We start from the raw sequence: 17,529 nt of genomic DNA on the forward strand, positions 1-17,529 counted from the left end.
CGTGACTCAGGAGCCTTTAAACTAGTATGGAGGGAGAGGCCTTAGGGGGTTCCAAGCAGTAGTGAGAATAGGGAGAAAGCTGAGGATGGTTTGGAAGTTTAAAAAAAAATGAAGTTAATTAGACAAAGTAGCAGGTAAGTGCACATCAGAAAATGAGATAACGTTGAAGAATTAAACTGCATTTATTTCAATACAGCAGTTCTGACAGGTAAGACAGATGAACTCAGGTCATGGTTTGTGAACATGGGAATATCATAACTATCACAAAAATATAACTGAGGGAAAGACAGGACTGGCAGCCCAATGTTCCAGGTTTATGTGCTTTAGGAAGGATAGAAAGAGAAGCAAGAGAAGAGGGGAATGGTGTTTTTGATTAGAGAAAACATTACTGCTGTATATAGACAGGCTATTTGTGAGGGATTTTTCAGTGAATCTATATGAGTGGAATTTAGAAATAAGAATTACCATGATGGAATCATACCATAGTCCTGCCCAATAGTCAGTCAAAACCAACGAGCAAATACGTAAGGAGATCTCTGACATCTATAAGAGTAATAGAGTTGTAATAGCTGGGGATTTTAATGTGACTGGGACTGCCATAGTGTTAAAGGCATGGATGGTGAGAAAATGTGTTAAACAAAATGTTCTTTATCAATATGTAAATATATCTACTAGAGAAACAGTTCACATTACAGAAGTAGTAATGCTAGATGTCTTAGAAAATATAAAAGGTGGATAAATCTCTGGAATGAACTTCCAGAGGAAGTGATGGATGCAGGTACAGTTACAACATACAGTTAAAACATATTTAGAGATATACATGAATAAGAAGGGTTTGGAGGGATATGGGCCAATTGCAGGCAGATGTGGTGAGGTTAGTTTGGGAGTATGGACTGGTTGGACTGAAGGATCTGTCTCCATGCTGTATGACTCTTCAACTCTATGACCAATCAGGTGTATCTCAGGATGTTGTGGTAAGTTAAGGAAGAAATTGCAGGGCCCTTAGCAGAGATAGTTTCATCATCTATAGCCACAGGTGAGGTGCCAGCAGACTGGAAGGTGTCTAATGTGCCTTTATTTATGAAAGTCTGAAAGGAGAATCCTGGGGACTATAGACCAGCATAATTAGTGGTATAGTAGACAATGGCAGAAAGAGTTTAATTTAAATAAATGCAAACTTTTGCATTTTGGTAAGACCAACAAGGGCAGGACTTACACAGTTAATGATAGGGCCCTGAGGAGTCCTGTTGAATAGAGAGACCTAGGGATTCAGATATATAGTTCCTTGAAAATTGTGTCACAGGTGGATAGAGTGGTAAAGAAAGCATTGGACATGCTTTCCTTCATTGCTCAGACCTTTGAGTATAGGAGTTGTGAAGTCATGTTGCAGTTTTGCAGGACATCGGTGAGACCACTTTTGGAGTATTATGCACCATTCTGGTTGCTCTGCCATGGGAAGGCTGTTTGTAAATTGGAGAGGGTGCAGAAAAGATTTACAATGATGTTGCCAGGAATGGAGGGTTGAGTTATGAGGAGAGGCTGAATAAGCTGAGACTTTTCTCACTGGGGTGTAGAAGGTTGAGGGGTGACCTTATAGAGGTTCGTAAATCATGAGGGGCATAGATAAGGTGAACAGTAAAGGTCTTTTCCCTTGGATAGGGGAGTTCAAAACTAGACAGCATAGGTTTAAGCTGAGAGGAGAAAGATTTAAATGGAACCTGAGGGGCAACTGTTTCCACACAGAGGATTATTCATGTATGGAGTGCACTGCCAGAGGAAGTGGTGGATGTGGGTACAGTTACAACATTTAAAAGACATTTGGACAGGCACATGAACAGGAAAGATTTAGAAGGTTATGGACTAAACACAAGCAAATGGGACCAGTTTAGTTTTGGAAAACAGATTGGCACTGGCGAGTTGGACCAAAGGGTCTATTTCTGTGCTGTATGACAACGAATCTATAACTTTGGGAACCACTTGAGTATCAAGCCTGAGATCAAGGTCAGAATGCAGAAAATATCAGATGTCTCTTCCTCTTCTTTGATGGGGAGGTGGGAAGAGGCGTCTCTACTCTAACCATCAAACTCTGACAGAACATTTTGGTCTTGTTGTCTAAACATAAAAGAGGTCCCCTCCAACCCACTATACACCTTTAGTTTTTGACTTTCCTCTTGACTCTGTAAAACGTTAGCAGCAGGAGGTTGAGAGTTGATGAATGCCAGCTCTTGTGAAAAGGAACATTGCTATCTGCAGATAAACAAGTTCTTTATGCCTGAATTAGTCCTTAGTAAAAAAATGGAGCCATCTTTTGACCAAATCTAAATTAAACGCAAGGAGAATCTCATTATTGTGCCTTTTTCTGAGAACAGTGCATAAGGTATATTTACATTAGTAATTTTTCATTGAGAGTAAAAAGAGAAATCCAGTATTCAAACCCTGTTGTTTAGATATAAATGTTAGCTTTAAGGGGTACAGGAGCTGCAGATGTTGAAGTCAGATCTTATTATTCTTCCACTATGATGTTAAATCAATAGCAGTATTCAAAATTACTTGAAATGCTTTAAAAACGAAAGGGGACTGCAGATGCACTTATTGTAACTGGCTCCTTCCCTTAAAAATTGGCAATCAGACTGCATAGGGCCTACTTACAGAGTTCCCTCCTTGAAACATCTTTCAAGTGTTAACAACTGCTTTAACCTTACCTCTCCCAATCTCTCCTTTGGCTTAGAATCCAAATTCTCCTGATATTTTTTATAAAGCACCTCAAGAACAAAAAATAGCAGATCATGCATAAAAGATGAGGGATTGGGAGGAGCTAATCTGCAGGGAGCATTTATTGATAGTATTAAGCAAAGTGTAAGTTTCCTATTGCTGCCACACAATGGGAAGAATGGTAGTTTAGTAGTTAGCACTGTTGCCTCACAGCGCCAGGAATCTTGGTTTGATTCCAGCCCTGGATGACTGTCTGTGTGGAGTTGGCACATTCTCCCTGTGCTGGCATGGGTTTCTACTGGGGTCCATTTCTTCTGGTGTTCTGATTTCCTCCCACAGTCCAAAGATATGCAGGTGGATTGGCCATTCTAAATTGCCCACAGTGTCCAGGGATATTCTGGCTGGGTGGATTAGCCATGATAAAATGCGACATTATGGAAACAGAGTGTTGGGCTGGGTTTGGGTTGGATGCTCTTTGGAGTTACAGACCTCATGGGTCTAATGGCCTCTTTCCATACCTTTGTCATATACTAAATGTATAGTGATTGGAGCAAGGTTGCCAGGTGGATCTCATTGAGTGTGATCCTGATTGGCCAATGTTAACAATCCCATTCAGGGAGTCCTTGCTAACAGATATAAACAGGAGTCTCAGAGATTCTCCTCACTCTGAACTGGCTGGCAGAGCCCAAGTATTGTGTACATGTATATAAAGGGTGACTAGTGATGGGATACTGGTCTCCATGGAGTTATTTCAGTATGGTTTGCCAATAATGGTGTATATTCCAGTTACACACACTGCTTTCCCAACATTATTTATATTTCAAGATATTCCTTTAACTTTACCAGAACACCTCGATTATCATATTGAAGAGTATGTTATGGTCACCATTGTCACTACATCATAGTATATGATTTTGCAGGTAAATGGTCCAAATGTTCCTTACATTTTTACCTAAGGCCTATGGCATGAATTAAAAGAAGAGCTAAAAGTAGATCAATGCAAACTGTTCAGTCTTGATTTCTCTCATTCTATTCAAAATTAAGGGAACCTATATATATCACAAGCCCTCTAGCTTTCCATAGCTTTCAAGCAGTCTGAATGCAGTAACATGAGAGAACATTTTTGTGCTAACACATTGCACATTCTGGGCAGAATTTAAATGGTCCTCCAGAAGCAGACTGGAAGTCCAGATCATTAGATGAAAGTACTCAGGGTCAAGAACCCATCAACGTTCTGACTTCCCCTTCCCAATTATATCGAAGACAAAAAAGCTTCTGCCATTGACATAACTCACGATTGGGGCTCACTAAAAATGGAGCTTACAGATCTCGATGTAATGGCATGGACACCAATTCTCCAATTACAGAATGAACATTAAATTCTCCCTCTGCTGTACGTCAGAAATTTGGGCACTGGCCACATTTATCATCCAATCTGAATGGACAGAAAATTATGAACCGGACTGATTCAAATATAAATTCCCAGCATGTGAAGATCTAAAGGGACAGATGCATCTATAAGCCATTGTCATGAGCAGAAGGGAAAGATATGAGTTGCTGGCAAAAGAAAATGAATAACCTCAAAATAGTATCACTCTTGACTGCATCATTACTTCACATTGATTCAAAATATCTTGCAGCATTTTAGGAAGTGATTTGTCCTATTCTCCCTGTGCTGACTTCTTGCTGAAAGTGGTATTGAAATGGACTCATACTAATATTCTCTCCTCACTGAACTGAGAATGTTTTCTTTTCGAAATAGATCAAATTCCTCCTTTGAAAAGTGGAACTGAATCGGCTTTGGCCACCTTTCAAGAAAAGCAAATGAATTCACAGAGTTCAAATGTATTTTTCATCTTGCCATTTATCTGAAATTGGTTTTCCCCCTGACTGACATTTCTTATTTACTCTATCAAAACCTTTCACAAAGTATTGAGTTTTTTTATTCTGACGTAAGATATAGGCAAGAACCAACATTTTGTCACTGATCACACATTGCTCTTGAATTGAGTGGCTTGCTAGGCTATTTCTGAAGGAAGTTAAGAGTCCATCACATTGCTGAGAGTCAGGAATTACAGACCTGATAAGGAGAGCAGAATTCCTCCCCCCCCCCCTCTCACCCCACCCCAGGATATTTATGAACCAGATGGGTTGCAGATATTACAAAAGACTTTATCACACATGGATTCAAATATGATAAAGAACTGGCCAAAAAATATATGAACACACTTGGTTCAGGACCCAAAAGGGCTACAATCACTCAGATCTTAAGGAGGCAGAGGGAGGACATCAAAGAGGAAGTTGACCCACTAACTAAGCTATTTTCAACCTATAGTCTTTAACAGATTTTCACACAGCTCTACTTGAGACAACTTTATCAAATCACTTTTATATGAATCAACAAATTGGTGATCCTGAAGAATTTAGTAGTGTGCCTCTAAATAATTTCTGTTTATTGTAATAGTTGATTGACAAGGAGAATCCATCATATACTTCACTGAAATTTAGATAATGGCAAAGATTTCCAAGAGGAGAGGTTTAAAGACCATTGAGAACGAATATTAAAATATATTCAGCCAGTTCTAAATGATTGAAATTACTGGCAATTGCAAGTGTCACTGGCGCAATATTTATCCTTCTCGTCTTCTCATTGTAATGAGAAAGTCTGGTGGAATCGATGGTGTAAACAGATGGTGGAGGATGGCAGCAATCCAGACCGCAGGCTGTTTAAGTGAGACAGCTGGTTGGATCATCACTGGCAATTGTAACTGGGAACTAAAAAGCCATAGGGATTTTCTTTTACACTTTCATTCCATGATTTGATAAAGGATGTGATATGCTGCCAATTATAATATCAACAATTCCTAAACCACACTTTAAAGTTTTAAAGCCTTAAGAGATAAATTAGTCATGGTCTGCTTTAGAGCATAATTGATGGCATTATTTGTGGTATGCATGTGTAACTAGAGGCCCACAGCTCAAGAGAAATTGGACCTCAGATCATAACCAACATGATCATGGTTGATAAATCGCCAATTGCTGCAGTTCTGCTTTCCATTTGTATGCTTGGTATGAATTTCATTAACTGTCAGAACTTTATTTTTAAAAGAACGTCTTGTGGGATTTGGGCATCGCTGGCTGGCCAGTATTTGCTACCCATCCCTGGATGTCCTTGAGAAGGTGATGGTAAGCTGCCTTCCTGAACTACTTTTCCAATGGCGATCACAATTCAGACAGTGCTCAGACTCACCAAGAGTTCAATTTCCAGAAATTTATCCAGCCTTCAGTTTGTGACCGAGCTGGTGGTACTCTCTCCTCAGATTCCGAATTAGTGACACTTGCAATTGCCAGTAATTTCAATCATTAGAACTGGCTGAGGACCTGAGTACAGCAATCTAGGTCAGTGCTATTCCTTCACGGTCACTGGGTCAGAATCCTGCAACTGCCTCCACAGCAGCACTGTGCATGTACCTATGCCAAAAGCCAACAGTGGTTTTGGAAGGTAACTCATGTGCACTTTAGCAACGGTAATTAGTAATAGGCAGCAAATGCTGGTCAAGCCAATAATGCCCGTAGCCCATGAATCAAATTAAGAAAAACAAGGGGTGATACTCTATTAGAGGGGTCACATTTTGTATAGGACATTGGAAAAGAACCACATCTGCCCTTTCAAGTGGGCATAAAAGATTCTATATCACTATTTATATTCCTGTTTAAAGGCAAAACAGGGGAGCTATTCTGGCATTCTTACCAATGTTAATCCTTCAAGACTCTGAACTAATCTGCACCACAAGCAAAATGAGCTAACTCTGAGTGGGGGAACTAATCCAAGGATGAAGCCCTCCAATGGATCCTGGGATGCACAGGGACCATTTGCAGACATTGTTTGGCCAGTTTGGGGGGGGGGGGGGGAGGGGGGGGTGGTGTTGCATGTAAGTATAGGTTTTACATTCCATAAAAGGATAAAGACAAAATCTTCTGGGTGCGGGCTGGGGGCATGTTCCTGATGCCCAGTAGGCACCACATTGTCATCCCCTATCCTGTACTTGGAAATGAAGAAGGGCTGCAAGTGTATGGCAATGTCTCACTGCTCTATGGGCAGATTCAGATTTAAGACCCAATGTAACGTTTTTAAAATAAGCTAAAGTATTGACATTTTTTACGGTCAGCATTCTAGTGGTGCCATTCTTGCGATATTTTCCCAACTTTCTCACCATTGCTCATACTACACCAGGAAGTGTCACTTACCACTGTCTGTATAAATCCATTTCTCGGGGACCTCATGGTCAGGCCAAGTGGCATTAGTTGATGAAACATGGAGAGTCATCCCTTTGCTAATATCAGCAGATTTTTTTGGCTGTTGGAGTTTAAAGAACTTTGTTGTATATTTTGCTCACGCTGTACATGCATCACAGGATCACAGAATGATGATGCAGAAGGAGACCCTTTGGCCCCTCATAGCTACACCAGCTTTGCTCCTTTTAACTTAGTGACAATCTTTTGATTTATTTTTTAGCCCCCCACATTTTTTTCAATTTAAAGGATCATCTAATGCCCTCTTGAATGTTTCAAATCGATCCTGTCTCCACTACATTTCAAGGCAGTGCATTCCAGATTCTAACAACTCAATGTGAGGAGGTTTTTCTCATCACACTTTGTACTTCTTTCTGCAAAACACTTTAAATTTGTGCCCTCTGGTTCTTGATACTTTTATATAGGAATTGGTTTCCCACCATATAAAGTGGCCAGACTCCTCATGATCTTGAAAACAGTGGTCACATTTCTTCTCAGCCTTGTTTCTTCCAAGAAAGACAGTCCCAAACTCTCCAGCCTTTTCTTATAATTAAAGGAGTTTTTCCTGTACAGCCATTCTTATAAAAGCCTTCTGCACTATCTCCAATGAATTCACATATTCCTTATAATGTGGTATCCAGAACTGTACACAATATTTTACCTGAGGTTTAACTTCTTATAGAAGTTCATCACAACTTCTTTGCTCTTGTATTCTATGTTCCTACTGATGGAGCCTAAAACACTGTATGATTTATTAACAGCTCTCCTTACATGTCCTGTCACCTTCAGTGGCTTACATACAGAACACCTGGATGGTATCAAGCTTCTGGAGTGTTGCTGCATCTGCATCCATCACATTCATGACTTGTTCCTTGTCAATGACGGACAAGCTTTGGGGGAGGCAGAAGGAGAGTTATTCACAGCAGTATTCCTCGCCTCTGACTTGCACTTGGAACCACTGAGTTTATGTGGCAAGTCCAGTTGCGTTTCTGGCCATGTGTTTGATTTGATTTGATTGATTGTCATGTGTAACTAAATACAGTGTAAAGCTTTGTTTGCAAGCAGTACAGGCAGATCATATTCAGCAGGGACATAAAGATCATATGATGTTTAGACAGAGTGAAGCATACAGGATACACTGTACAGGAGGTGCATGAAGCAAGATGAACAGTAACAAGATTAATATTAATTGAAGTTAGAAAGTCCATTCAGTCAGACAACAGCAGGGAAGAAGTTGTTCTTAAACCTGTTTGTGCGTGTGTCCAAACATCAGTATCTTCTGCCTGACAAAAGAGGTTGCAAGAGAGCATTACTGGGGTGGGTAGAGTCTTTCATGATGTTGGCAATCTTTCTGATGGCAACAAGAAGTGTAAATGGAGTCCATGGATGTAAGGCTGGTTTCCATGATGGTCTGGGCTGTACACAAATCTTTCTGTAGTTTCTTACAGTACTGGGCAGACCAGTTGCCATACCAGACCATTATGTATCCAGGTAGTATGCTCTCTGTGATGCATCTGTAGACATCAGTGAGGGTCTTTATGGACATGCCAAATTTCCTGAGGAAGAAGAATGTTGTTCTGCTTTCTTGACCATCGCATCTACGTGGGAAGTCTGGGACAGGTTGTCAGTTATCGTCACTCCTCGGAACTTGATGCTCTCCACCCTCTCAATCTCCACTCTATTGGCGTAGATAGGGACATGCTCTTCTAGGATGTTGATAGTGGGGGATTCAAGTCTTGTCCTTTGAACAAAACACTTCACAAATGTTTCCAGTTTTCTCAGAAAGGAAGAACAATAAGTAGTTGTAATTATCTTAACTACTAAAAGGGAGGATGTTCCTAAAGTCAGCTCTGATCCCTTGGAGAGACTTTTTAAAATGGAGTTGTGGGGTGACTCTAAGAGCCTTACGAACAATTGGGTGGGGCCTGAATATGGAAATTCTTCCCCTATTTTCAATGGATCTTATTGTCACCTTGGTGGGGTATTTGATACTCTTATTATTTATTTTAATTTGATACTGTCCCTCACTTCCTTATTTAGCTATGGGTATCACATCTTTCTCAGGAGGATAAATCTTTCCTGAAAGTCATTAAAGATCTCCTTAAAAGTCAACCATTACATCACTACTGTCCCAAATTTTAATCCAGTTTTCCAGTTCATCTGAGTCAATTTTGTCTTCATGCACCTACAATTACATTTATTTAGGATTAGAACATTAATTTTTGACTAACATTTATCACCTTCAAAGTGAAAGTGCAAATCGATTATGCCATTCTCTGTCACCTAGTCACTTTGCTCACTGATTGCATGCTGGAGCCAATGCCCCAGATTGGGCCAAATACACAGAGTGGATCTTTCCATTGACAGCAAGGGTCTCAAGTGCCAGCTGGAGAGCCAGTAAGAGATCTTTGCTCCAAGTAAAACCCATTGGTGCTTCTGCTAATCAAGTAATTTCTGGGATACCAACGACCGGAATAGAGAGCCTGACTCCAGAGGTACTGCTCCAGAAGACCTACAGGTCAATCAGAGGCAGGTAGGAAGCCCAGGATGAAGTTGGAAGAGCACGCCCGAAGTTATCAGATCAAAAAGCCAGGCAAGGGACTTTGTGATTTTTCTGGGGGATGGAAATACAGGAGTTTTCAAGGGATGGAGACCAAGTGAAAAGGTGGTGAAGAAGGGATTTGGAAACAATAAGGTGGCTCTCAATAGACACGACTGGCCCTAGTCCATGCCCTTAATCAACCATTGATTGTCTTTGATGGAGGGCCCAACCACTACCTTTTACTTTTGGGAAGGCATGTTTACAGGCCAATTAATAGCTGGACCGATGTTGGCAGACTAAGACCCTTAACTGACCACTTAAGGACATCAGATGGTGGCAGGGCAAGACAGTCAACTGTGGACCTTCCCATGCCAAACTTAATTCCAGTGGTACCAGGACAGCGGGGATAAGGTACATCATTATTCTGCTCACCTAAATGCACTTCCCACCTCCTGCCCCAACCTCTCCAGGATCAGAAGGTTCTGTCCCCAATGAACTCATTTCACAGGCTACCTTTTCCAATCTGATTTATTAGATCACATTTATCCATCATTAATCCAGCAACTTTCTTAAAAGGTTTTATTAATTTCTTCCAGCATCATCGATATTATAGTTAATGGTTGGTAAGGAGGTTACATTATACGTAATGGCCTGTTATGGGTTTGAGGATGGTTGGTATGAAGGCTTTAAGAAGCCATGGGATGTGGGTGGTGGATAGAGGTGATAAGTTGGCATGTATGAGCGTTGAGTGGAAGTAGAGGTGAGGACTAGAATGCCTAAAAAGGGAGAGAACAAAGTGACTGAGAACTGAGATTAGCTTTGTCACCAGCCTATCTTGGCACACTGCAGTTCCAATAGCCACCGCTGGTCTGCACTCGGGACAAAAGGGTACAACTTAAAACCTCCTCCCATACTTCAAAAAGAAGGTTCCACCATACAATGCACTTTTTCCCTCCCAGGACATGTGTGGCAAGCTGGGAGATTTATGACAGAGTCTGTACTTCCAATTGGTATCTGCTGAAGTGATGTTCGGAAACAACAGAACATTAAATAAATAAGTAACTATTCTAATGTGAAGTTTAAACAAGGTTATCAAAAAAATTGAGGTTTAGTACATCAGCAAAGAAGTTCAGGAATAACATTAAACTTGTTAAGTGTTGTCAATTTGAAACATTTACCAATTATATTGCCAATCCACTTCTCAATTGGTTAAACTGATAAACACCAATCTTTCCAACAAAAGAAAAGGAACTGTAAATTTGGAACAATTAAACTGTTCCAGAAATGTAATTATTAGGTAACTAGGGGTCATTAGGTGGAGGCAAATGTAATTATATGTGAACAGTCAAAATCACTATTAAAATAACAATTATCCAGAATAACAGTTCTGCAGTGGAAAAATGCATAAGCTATCAGCTCTGAACATAACTGCTATTTTTTTAATCATTGACTTCATCTGCCAATATCTCTGTACCAGCAGATATATGAATGTAGGGATGTATGAATTAAGAGCAGGAGTGGACCATTCCGTCTTTTGAATCTGTACAGCTATTCCATAATGTCAGGGTTGATCTGATTATGGCCTCAACTCCACCTTCCTGCCTATTCTCAATAACCTCTGCAGCAATTGGAACCAGGTGGATCTGCAGTCTTCACTTTCTCCTACCAGGTTGATCTCATTGACTACAGATCAGTGGTCCAAGTTAATAACCCCAATCAGGAAGCCCTAGCTGGCCAACATAAATAGGGGATTGTGCACTGCAGGGGAATGGAGTGCCCTGGATGCAAGAGGCAGGCTCTGGTCCAGTCCACACCACCCATGTCAGAGTCTAAATCAGAGGAACTGGACCTGGAACAAAAACATTGCAGGAAAAGCTACAAGACAAAGACCAGGCCTACATCCCTGGACTTGGGGGGTTGGGGGGGCAGTGGATAGTGGGAGGGAATGCAATGATTCAAAACAAATGGATCTTGTCGACTACGAGATACTTGATTTGGGTTTTTAACCTGGGTCAATCGAGAAGCCCTGGCTGACCAATATATATCAGGGGACTCAATGTCCTCAGTTCACGGACTGACTCTGATCTGGCTGGTCACAGCCAGTGTACTGTGCACAAGTAAATAAAAGGGTGACTTGATGATGAGATACCAGCCTCTGTGCAATTACTTAACTTGGAAACCTTATGTTAATCAAGAATTATTGATAGCCGATTTAAGAATCTATCAACGCAGATTAGCGTATTGTCTATCCTGGTGCTATTGGCAAATTTGTTTCTTCAGTCCCGTGATCAAAGTCATTTGCAAACACAGAAAATAGTTGAGAGCACAGTATAGGCCCTCATAGGATAGGACTTGTCATATCCTCCTGTTTGAAGTTCCTACTCTCTTCCTCCTTCTTCACAGACATTTTCATAACCAAATCAATAATTTTCCTTCAGTTCTATAAACTTCTTCACTACTTGTCTCTGATGAACGACTGTATACAATGCCTTCTGGAAGTCCATATAAGTAACATCCATGGATATTCATTTATCCAGTATTTTAGTTGCTAATTCAAAACAAAAATTAAATAGTTTGTCAAGCATAAACTATACTTATCAAATTTATGACAGTTCTCCCTTATCAGCTGAAAGTTTCAGAAGTGCAATCGTCCTATCCTAATTAGAGCTTTTAGTGATTTCCTGACAACAGATGTTAGTCTAATTCCCTGGTTTCCCGCTTTCACTGTTCTTAAACAGTGAATGGTTTACACTGAAGGTTGTTTCAGAAAAACAAACTCGTGAGGTTAAATTTAAAATTAAGTCACAGAGGTACATGTGCAATCAGCTTAACAGAATCCTTACTGTGACAGGGCGACCAGAACTGCATGCAGTATTCCAGAAGTGGCCTTGTCAACGTTCTGTAAGACCTCAACATGATCGCTAGCTTTCTATTATTTTTTCTAAATTGATTTATTCAAAATGAGAACACATGAATGGCAAGAAGCCTACCAGAGCATCCAATTTACTTCCTCCTCAAGCTTTATCCAAGCCTGATAACTTGGACTCCATCCTGGCTGTTTACTTACGGAGGAGAAATTCAGGAAAAGGATGGTAACAGTGTCAGCTTTGGTGTTTTTGTTAGCACAATCACATTCAGATCAGGAATTTATAGGATGAAGATCTATGGAGAGGAGCTGAGCAAATAATCCAGGCCAATAATTCAGTAAAGTACAGAGGAAGTGCTGTGCATTAGAGGAGGTAAAAGAAACATGGCACAATTCAAAACTGAGCAATAGCGTTCTTTGTAGCTTCTGGTCAAATACTCAAACCCGAAAATCCCGAGAAAAAAATGATTGGAGACACTGGATAGAAGTATTCTGGTATGCAATACAGGCTTGACAAAAATAGTGAGGCATATCAGAAAAGACTCCCAGTACAGTCAGTTTGTCGATAATGTGATGATTGTGTTCTTATGCAACCCTGCATTATAGAAAAAAATTGCACTTTAGAAACCGCACTTAAAATGTTGCTGCTGTAATTGTGTTACAGCCAACACAGGTTTTAAGAGATCATGGAATCAGTGTCCCCAGTTTGTCAATCACAATACAGCAAGTTTGCATTGATGAAACGCACGTTATAGCAGAACGACCCACATGCTCTCCACAAGCTGCCTGAGGAAGGAGTAGGGGCTCCGAAGCTTGCAGTTTCAAATAAACCTGTTGGACTATAACCCGGTGTCGTGTGATTTTTGACTTTGTTCTCCACAAGGGGGAAACTTTCCCAGGGCAGGCTGTGAATCGGTTTGAAATCAATTGTATTTGTACAGATCTGAATCAGATGTGAATGTGCAGCCTTTCCAATATTTTAATACCTATGGAGCGACCCACTGTCTTGTGTGAGGGCCGCTAGATCAATGCGACTGCCGCTCTCCGGTAGGCTGGAGAGCCACCAGAGTTGGAGGTCCAAACCTTCAGAGGAGTTTTCCATCCCTTCAAAAGGGGCAACCAGCACTGACCCTCATGATATTTCTCTTCAATCCAAATCTCTAACAGTGCTTCCATGTTGAATTGTCCCATGATTTCAAACCCAATTCAGCAGCTCCCACCTACCTTAGTGGAGCTGCCATTGCTGCAGAGCTGCTGGCCTTCGGATTGAGCTGACATCCTCAGAAGCCCATTGTTATGGACCAGGCCAGACCCCCTCAAAACATTTCAAAACAGTAGCCCAGACCCCACCTTTGCTCGTTGTTTTAAGCAACTGTATGGCGGATATTCCAACAATGATGCAGCTGGTCAAATCACTTAGTTTTAAACAAAACAGAATTTATTTGCAAGATTACTGAATGAACCACAAACAAAAGAGAATGGGATACTGAATAACTTGACCTATCTAAGAATCCAACAGATTATCCCAACTTAATGACGCTTTTCCAAATGCTTGCAACATTCCCCATAAACATCCCTTGGCACAAAAAAAGTAACATCAAACACAGGGTCTTATAGGAGAGATGTCGGAGAGATGGCAGTATGGAACACTCTCTTACATGCCACTGTTTCTTGGACCAGTAACCTCAAACACCACCTGACTGCTTTCAGTGACTATCAAAACCAAACCAAACCAAACCAGTGTGAAACTAAGTTGGGAGAACTGGCCACTCCCCTCTTGTTGTCCAAGAGTGTTTCCTTTTAAAACAGTGAAAGTCTTTTTCCGAGGGCAGTATCTGTTAGCTACTATCAAATTGGCCCTAAAGCCCATCCAAGCCCAGACTTTTCAGAGTCTGTGTTTTTCCGATCTCCTGAAAAAAAACCAAGGACAACCTAAGCTTGCCAAAGGAGCTGCATCTTTACACCACCATCTGCCTATAAGAATGACAAGCACAGTGGCAGCCACGTTAGAGGGCTATTCTCTGGAAAACTGCATCCCCAGTCTCATTGCCCAGGATTGTGGGTTGGAACCACATTTGGTCCTGACCCAATGCCCCCAGAAGAATTCATCTTATTATTTATTCCTGTTTGTGTGCAGTAGTTGTGTGTAATTATGCAAATATATGTGAAAAAAAAAGAGGAGGCCACTCAGACCTCCAACACAGCTTTGCCATTAAATAAGATCTGATTTTAACCTCAACTCCTGCATATCCTCAATAATCTTTCATTCCCTTGGTCATCAAGAATCTAGTGATCTCTTTCTTAAGAACAGAGTCATAGTGTCATAGATGCACAGCATGGAAGCAGACCTTTCAGTCCAACTCATCCATGCTGACCAATTATCCTCACCTAATCTAGTCCCATTTGCCAGCACTTGGCCCATATCCCTCTAAACCCTTCCTATTCAAATAACCATCCAGATGCCTTTTAAATGTTGTAATTGTACCAGCCTCCACCACTTCCTCTGGCAGCTCATTCCATACATGCACCACCCTCTGGGTGAAAACGTTGCCCCTCTCATTGTAAACCTATACCCTCCAGTTCTGCACTCCCCCACTCCATGGTAAAAAAAACCTTGTCTATTTACCCTATCCATGCCCCACATGATTTGATAGATCTCTATAACGTTACCCCCTCAGTCTCCGACGCTCCAGGGAAAACAGTCCCAGCCTATTCAGCCTCTCCCTGTAGCTCAAATCCTCCAACCCTGCCAATATCCTTGTAAATCTTTTCTGAACTCTTTCAAGTTTCACAACATCTTTCCGATAGGAAGGAGACCAGAATTGCACATAATATTCAGAAAGTGGCCTAACCAATGTCCTGTACAGCCACAATATTACCTCCCAACTGCTGTACTCAATGCTCTGTCCAATAAAGGAAAGCATACAAAATGCCTTCTTCACTATCCTATCTATCTGCGACTCTTACTTTCAAGGAATTATGAACATGCACTCCAAAGTCTCTTTGTTCAGCAACACTCCCCAGGACCTTACCATTCAATGTATAAGTCCGGCCCAGATTTGCCTTTTCAAAATGCAGCACTTTACATTTATCTAAATTCAACTCCATCTGCCACTCCTCAGACCATGGGTCCATCTGTTCAAGATCCCATTTATTCTGAGGTAACCTTCTTTGCTGTCCACTACACATCCAATTTTGGTGTCATCTGCAAACTTATCAAGTAAACCTATTTAAAGTTTCTTCATTGACTACCTTTTTAGGAAGGAGAAAGTGAGGACTGCAGATGCTGGAGATCAGAGCCTCATCGCAGACCATGGCAACACGACATCTGGAGGAAGAGCGCCTCATCTTCCGCCTAGAAACCCTCCAACTACAAGGTATAAAAGATTCTCCTGCTCCTTTGATGCTGCCTGTCCTACTGCACTTTTCCGGCAACACATTTTTAAGCTACCTTTTCAGGAAGGAAATTCCAAAAACTCTCAACCATCGGGGAAACGTTTCCTCATTGCTGTTTTAAAAAGACTCCTGCTTATTTTTAAACAATAATAGCAGTTCTAGATTTCCCCTAACAAGACGAAACATCCTTTCAACATCCACTGTCCAATTCAACACCAACATCCAGTATCCTGAAGGGGTTTAAATATGTTTTAGTTAAGTCACCTCCCAACTTTAAATTCCAGACGGTACATGCCGAGCCTATCTAACCTTTCCTCATAAGGCAACTGCTCCATTCAGGTGTTATGTATGTGCAGAGAGTTTCAACATTATGACAATTATGACAATCATTACATTTCCAAAGTATTTCACTGGCTTTAACTTACTTTGAGTTGTCCTGAAGTAGAAAAATGCACTGTATTAATGTAAATTCTTCTTTTGTTTTCACTTTGTAAATATTTTGGGATATTTTAAAAGGATATAATAAGAATGTGCAAACGAAATAAAACAGTTCCCATTCTGCACTGTTCCTCCTTAGCTTGCTGTCTGACATGGACAAATCTTTTTGATCAAAGCACTCCAATTTTCTCCATGATATACAATTGGGGTCCCTCTTTAAATCAATATCATTCAGTTCATCTTATTATCGCTTACAAGAAAAAGTGAGTGAATTCTCAAAACAGTGTTATGGTGAGTTTTCTTTTTCTTATCGTAATGGAGTTCAACATAAACATATATAATGTAATCCTGACGGCTCTCTGTGTTCAGGCTGATTTCTTACATTACAGATAAAGAAAGACTTGCATTTATAGGGCACAAGTTGAAAGGAGACAACATAATTATTAGACATTTCAGCAACCGTGTCACCAAGGACACAGCATCATGGGAGCTAGGAATGTATCCGAGACAAGTTCATTGGAATCAAGAAAGAAATAAATTTAACTTTTGTGTACTTCAAAGGAGTTAGAAGGAATATATTGTCTGAATAGTTGTAATTCAGCAGTCCTGTTGACATTATAAAGGGCAAAAATAAAATTGAGAGAAAAAGAAAGAGACACAGACCAAAAGTGTGAATGAGAGAAAGCAGCAAGGTCCCTTGGAAGATACTTGTTTTGCCAATTGACTTTAATGCTTTTTAACTGTCAATTTGACACTTAAATGTCTTTGCAATTTCAGAACTTTGAGCTTTACATTCTTGAAACACCCCTCGAGTCAAACTATTGCAGCTGATTCAGAGATGAGTACAGGTTTATAAACAAGGTATGGCTGACAGTGAATGGTATTAGTTTTGTAGACGTAAGAGGACCACGCCTGTTCTACTGCCTGTCAGAAATGTTCCAATTAAATTTGGAGAGGCCTCCAGGGGTCCATTCAAGGGGAAGGGATTCAATTGGTTTGGCAGCTCACCACCTGTACAAATATTGGATGACCCCAATTTCATTAGTAAGCAGCAACTTACATGAAAATCACATCTGGGATCATTGTGCATTTAAGGTGGGATCATGGTGCATTCAAAGTGGGATCAAAGCACACCCTCTGTACTCAAAATTGACTCCACCTGCCCATCACATATTTTTTAGTTGAAAATTGAGTAGAGCAATTAAAGATCATCACTACCATGTCCTCCCCAAAGCTTAAAAAAACAACTTATTTTAGTAAGAAGCACAGAAATACTTGATGG

The 17,529-nt window shown here is 40.6% G+C and overlaps 1 protein-coding gene across 6 annotated transcripts in view; it reads right to left on the reverse strand.

The window, feature by feature from the left end:
* Window positions 1-17,529, reverse strand: part of myo16 (myosin XVI) — a 390,437-nt gene that overhangs the window by 327,156 nt on the left and 45,752 nt on the right. The window lies entirely within an intron of this gene.

This window comes from Chiloscyllium punctatum, chromosome 9 (genome assembly GCF_047496795.1).
Source record: "Chiloscyllium punctatum isolate Juve2018m chromosome 9, sChiPun1.3, whole genome shotgun sequence".
NCBI lineage: Eukaryota > Metazoa > Chordata > Chondrichthyes > Orectolobiformes > Hemiscylliidae > Chiloscyllium > Chiloscyllium punctatum.